Raw genomic sequence first — 6,608 nt, 5'->3', positions numbered from 1 at the left:
CTGCTCTCTAGCCTTGCTGAGCGCCACCTTTGAGGCGTTCTAAGCTGAAGGAATTGAGAGCAGGATGGAGATAAATTTGCAGAGCAGATTCTGGATGTTTCCAGTAAGGGCTTTGGTCATTGCTCCTGCTACAACCTTCTCTTCCTCACTGCTGTTCAGTACCACTGAAGAGTGAGAAAAATGCCAGGTACTCATCTCCCCGCTCTCTGGGGCCCTCCAGCCTGGGGAAGGAGAGGAGGAAACGAGTGAAACGTTGAAATGCTCATAAAAGCTCCCATTCTTTTCCATCTCCGTTCTATAAATCGGAAAAATCCTAAAGTGGTCTCTGCTTAGCTTGTGTCTGGTCAGGAATCTAAATAAACAAAGCACACCTGAATTCTGGTGAGATCTTACTACTTTCTCATGCCTTTCTTCAAACTGGATAATAGTGAATTCGAGATTTACCTTTTAAAACTTAAACAGTTTTAAAGTGTATTTTTGACAAAATAGAATTTTCAACAATTCTTTTTTTCATACCGGCATCCAAAGTTACACTATTGTTATTCATCCTTACCTCCTTTCTTGTTTTGGTGGAAGGAGTGTCATTTTAAAGATGTTTTTAATCCCCTGCCACCCATCTTCTTGGAGCTTTTTTTTCCCAACAGTTGATCTTTATTTCATACCATTTATACCTAAAATCTCCCCCTCTCCAATTGGTTCTACTCCTCAGCCTGTTAACATGCTCAGGTGTGCACAATCCTAAAACCAAGCAAAACTTCTCTCTATTCTGCCTCTCTAGATTTTTGATTCCTCCCTTATTCTCCATTTCAAACATCAAGAAAGAACCATGTAGGGCCTGCCCGGTGGTGGAGTGGTTAAGTTCGCGCTAGGCTTTTGGGGCCCAGGGTTTCCACGGTTGGGATCCTGGGCGCGGACATGGCATCGCTCATCAGGCCATGCTGAGGGGGTGTCCCACATGCCACAACTAGAAGGACCCACAACTAAAATATACAACTATGTACTGGGGGGGATTTGGGGAGAAAAAAAGAAAAGAAGATTGGCAACAGTTGTTAGCACAGGTGCCGATCTTTAAAAAAAGACCAAAACCATCTATTGTCATTTCTCACCCATCAGTTAGTCTTCAACAGCCCTCTCCATGCCTAATAGACCCTTGAAATTGCTTTCAATAACGTTACCAAGGACTTCTAAATATTATCTCCCCCATCATCTATCTTTAGTTATCATTCTTGATCTCCCTGTAGTTTTGTCGATTATACTCTGTTGCTGAAAGCTAATTGGCTGACCCAACCACAATCCTTATCCACAGTCCTCTTTCTTCTAGTCCTCTAGAGATCAATGGCTTCCATTTGTGTCAAAAATATATTCTCTATAATGTCCAAAAGTGAACTCAATAGCTTTCTTGCCATGTTTTCTCTTCCTACATTTTACAGGTTGGTTAATGGCTTTACTATTCTAGCTCCCTAGACAAGTGTGAGCTTGTGGTGCTAGATCTGGAAGCTGGGAGTTTGTGCTGGGTATAGAGGTGGGATGGAATTGGTCTAAACGCATCAGAATGTAGAGCTAAGGATAATCTACATGTATAGCATGCAGGACAGAACTAAAATGGAAAGGAAAGTAGGCAGGTCAACTGAAGTCTGAGAGGAGCAGAATAGAGGGAGCAGAATATAGCTATAAGCCAACAGAATGGAAACTGGGGAATCTAGCTCAAAGAAAGGTTTGAATGAGAAGTCAGAAGCATAGCTTGGTTAAATACCATTAAGCAGAGGAAAAGGCATGGGACTTTTTATATGGTCCCTGGCCTCAGGAGAGATCTAATGAGGGCACTAAGGTAGTTTAGACACTACATTCACTTGATTAAGATAGGGTAAAAACATCATCCGTCTTGGACTCCTGCCTCTCCTTTGGCACATTCAGCCAATCATTAAATCTTGTTACTTTTATCTCAACAATATCTTTCAGCTATATGCCATTTCCGAACTCCCCACTGTCACTGTCTTTGTTCAGTCTCTTATCACTTTAGGCTATAGTGCTGGATAGCTTCTGCATTAGTTTCTAGGGCTTCTGTAACAAAGTATCATAAACAGAGTGGCTTAAGATAGAAATTTATTGTCTCACAGTTCTGGAGGGTGGAAGTCCAAAATAAAAGTGTTGACAGGGTTGGTTCCTTCCGAGGGCTGTGAGGGAGAATCTGCCCCATGCCTCTCTCTCCTAGCTTCTGTGGTTTGCTGGCAATCTTTGGTGTTCCTTGGGTTGTAGATGTATCACTCCAGTCCTCCACCTTCACACGGTGTTTTTCCTTTGTCTCTTCAGGTAGTCTTTCCTCTGTATATGTCTCATGTGGGCATTATTTTTTATTTTGTTATATTTGCAATGAGGGGTATCTAAGTGGTAGAATTTCCTCTATATACTCCTCTGCACTTAAAAGATAAGACTCTACAGCCATTGTGTTAGTGAAGGCTTTGCCATTTCTCAGTTGAACCAATGTCCAATTCCACTACCATCTCCAATACAATGAACTCATGTAAACATCCAGGAGTTTAAATGACTTGAATAAATATAGGGAGAGAGAAAGAAATCCTAAATTGACAGAGTTTAAACCTGCAATGGCTGGGAAAAAAAAAAATCCTAAATAACTACATTGGGTTATTAGGTGGAATGGAGGCTCAAAATAAAGACCAAGTTGAGTTGTAGAAAGATAAAGTTACAGTTCATTTGCATACCTGAGGCAGTAGATTGAAGATATCTTGCTTGCTAAAAGAGGAAGGACTGATCTAAATGTTATCCAACATGTAGTCATGATTTAAACATGCGTGCACTCCAATGAACTGTACGCATTCATTCAGACACAACATGCATGTGAATCTCAGGACTTTCGTGAGAGCTATATACGTGAGTGGTGAAAGAAAATCTACAGCACAAGTAGCTGCATTTTTTATGTTATCCCTCTGGAATGTCCATTTTGGACTTCTTATATCAGTTGGTCGTAGTCTTGTAATAGTGCCTGTCTGCCTCTATTGCTTCAGAAGTCATTCAGGTTGACCAAATTCCTGTCAAATCTTCCTTGTATATTTCTTTCAAATCTGTCTCCTCTTTGCTTCCCCCAATACTGATGCACTGATTTTGACACTTCTCATCTCTTGCTAGAGTTGTTATAAGCTCGCTTCCTCTGGTTTTGCCCACCTTCAAAAGATCCATCATGTCACTTGAAGAATCTTTCTAATATATAAAATAATCTAATCATATTATGCATAGCTCAAACTATTTTAAATCCCCCTTCTATATACATACACACATTGCTTAAAGAATAAAATTTAAATTTATTAGAATAGCATAAAAGACGTGCTTTGGTCACCAATGGATTTTCCTTCATCATCTACTTTCTATTTGCTGTTATATTATTATATGATTTGTGGCTCCTGAAATGCCATGGTCTATCTTAACACTGTGCACTTTGCATTGGTCAGTATTAGATTAGGCTATGAGTGACAGAAAAAACAAAAATAACAAAATAACAATGGCTTAAACAAGATGGAAATGTATGTCTCTTTCATGTAAAAGAAGGATAAAGTTGGGCTGTCTGGGACTAGTAGGCAGCTTTATGAAGGTAAGGACCCAGACTTTGTCTACATTGCTGCTCTGCCATGCTCTACTTGTGGCTTTCACCTCCAAAACCACTGCATAAGCACCAGCCATCACATCCACATTCTAGCAAGCCAGAAGAGGGAGGAGTAAAGTGTGCCTCATCCTAGTGATTCTTAGTGAATCACAGGGCTTTAGTGAAAGCTATTAAAAAAGAGAATCTCTCTTTCAGTTGGATTTGGGGTTTTGAGGTTAATGAGCGCAGCCTCCTTGCCATCATGAGAGAGTCTGCCTGAGTGTGGAACCAACCTGGAGGAAACAAAGCTTTTAAGCCCAGAAAAGAGACTGCATTCTTTTGACATCGTCTGATCCCCAGCATCAAGCTATAGCTAAAGCAAGACATATCCTTGGATTTTTAAATTACATGAGTGATAATAAATTTAGGCCGTGATACCTAAGGTAGATAAGGAAGAAAATGAAGACAAGAAAACCTTGATAGACGGGAAGTGGTGGAGGGGGAAGGCGTCAATAGATAGGTACCCTTAATGAGATGAAGAATGTGGCAGTGTGCTCACTACTTGAGTAAAGAAGCTCACTACTTGCGTAAAGTACTCACTACTTGAGTAAAGATGGACAGAAAAGAGGGTCAGATGTTAGATTTGTGATTTTGGAAGTGGTATAGTTTCTGTTGATGACATCCAGAATGTGACTCTGGGAAGTGGGTCCCTCAAGTAATGTAGATGAAAAATATCCATGGAGTTGAGGAGGTCAAGAAACAGTTTGATTGTTTCATGTGAATGCCTCTCAGCATAGGCCAATGGCATCATGTCTGAGCTTAAGGCAGCAAGAACAGATGACAAGAGGTTGAGATTCAGGTCTCTTCTGGTTTGGTTTTTCCTAGCGATAGATCGTAATAAGACTAGGGGAATAGACCATTCAGTAAATCTTGCATAAACATTATTTGTCTCACTTTGGACAAGTATTAATAGTCAGCTGGGCTGGAGATAAGATTGACAGTCTTTTTTTTTTTTTTTTTTTTTTTGCTGAGGAAGATTCACCTTGAGCTAACATCTATTGCCAATCTTACTCTTTTTTGTATGTGAGCTGCCACCACAGCAGGGCCACTGACAGACAAGTGGTGTAGGTCTGCACCTGGGAACTGAACCTGGGCCGCTGAAGTGGAGTGTCCCGAACTTAACCACTAGGGCATGAGGGCTGGCCTGACAAACTCTTTTGAAGGTAGAAAAGTCCTGGAGGGCCATAGAGGTACGCCAAGGGAATATTCTTGGGTGGGGCTTAGATTCTCCTCAGGAAGTAGTTTGGAATTCACTCTAGCACACAGATGAAAGGGTCTTCAAGACCCAAATGTTCAATATAATGGAATATGACTTTAGGAACTTAACCTGGAAAAATTTTAAATCAGATGAAACTAAATGTCTGTCTCAACCATTCGAAATGAAAACACATGTAGGTAACCCAATGAATTAACTTGTATAAATTTGTAACTGATAAGCAAGTTAAACAGTGGTATCTGTCTTTCAAGGGTAAGAATTTATTTTTAGAACAGTTGACTTTTTAGAAGCATTTCTTGTCTGAATATAGAGCAGAATGGTTATAACAGAAACCCTTAAAAGTGATTCACATTTAAAAGCAAGGCTAGTTTTTTTGTTTGTTTTATTTTGTTTTATAGCTAGGGGCCTGTAATCTACTCATTCAAGAGCAGTATTAGTAAGGTACAAATTAGAAAAAGCAGAGGTCAGAATATAGTTTGTCTTTACTTCACTGGAAATTGCTATCTGATTTATTAAAACACCATTTCTACCAATGAACAGGTTATTCACAAACGAGAAAATACAAATGGCCATTAAGCACTGAAAAAATGCCCAACCTCACTAGTAATCAAAGCAATGCAAATTAAATCAATGATATGCATTTTTTACCTATCAAATTGACAGTTTTGCTAAGGGTGACTAACTTGATGATTGATCTCTAGTTTTTTCTTACCTCACTTTTCCCATCACTGGAAATGAAATGACTCCAAAGTTAGGGTGTAAATCATCGCAATGAATTTCAAAATCATTAAAGAAAGCAATTTTGTTGGAATTTCTGAACTGTGAAAGTAGAAGCAAGTTTTCCTCTAATCTCAAACCTAAAACATTGAGGAAATTTTGCTTTACAAAGATGCTCAGAAATCAATATTATTGAGGAAGAGAAAAGGGAAAGAATTGAATCTCTTCCAATTCTAAGCCTCCTCAGATGCGAGTGATTTCTGATTGGAAGTCTACCAAAGAACGTTCAGGACCTATTCACCTCAATAGAGCTAAATGCTTGGACTCTGATTCTTCCTTAAAAAATGATTCAGCTTTTACTACATTTTCTATCAAGCAACATTTCATTAGGAATACGCAACCTGCATGTAGCCTGCATTCTTCAATAATACATTCATGGAGTTGCTGCAAAAGAGTGGCCATTTATTTTTATTAAAAACATAGAGACATGGCATATTATAAAACAATCACTATTGTGATCCTCCCTAGAGTTAAATATATTGAACAGTGTTTCTCTAACATCTTAAAGATCTCAAAATGGAAAAGCAAAAAGTTTTTTCTTTGTCTAAACTACCTTCTTCAAGTCTCTCCAAATGATGGTGTCTGGCCAGTAGTTCTTTGAAGTTTTGTGTGGTCATCCTTTCAGCCTCATCCTCCAAGGAGTTCAGGGAGAGTCAACAGGGAATACTGTGTGGCCGGCTGCTATACCCATCCCTGACCACATCACACCAAACACCTTTCCTGCGCTTCTCAGTGCCATCACCGTTAGCATTTTGCTTTCTCTTTGAATACACCTCCCACCACCACATAAATACAGAGTTTTTAATGCTGGAAGAGACTTTGAAAATTATCTCGTCTACTGAGAACCCATCATTTTAATTTTAATTTTTGCCAAAGTGTAACATGATATAATGGCAGTTTCAGTGGAATCCTCTTTACAAGAGAACATATTTCAAAGTAAGGCTTGAGACAAAGATACAA

Source organism: Equus caballus, chromosome 7 (assembly GCF_041296265.1).
Source record: "Equus caballus isolate H_3958 breed thoroughbred chromosome 7, TB-T2T, whole genome shotgun sequence".
NCBI classification, from domain to species: Eukaryota; Metazoa; Chordata; class Mammalia; order Perissodactyla; family Equidae; genus Equus; species Equus caballus.
This window is presented reverse-complemented; position numbering follows the sequence as displayed.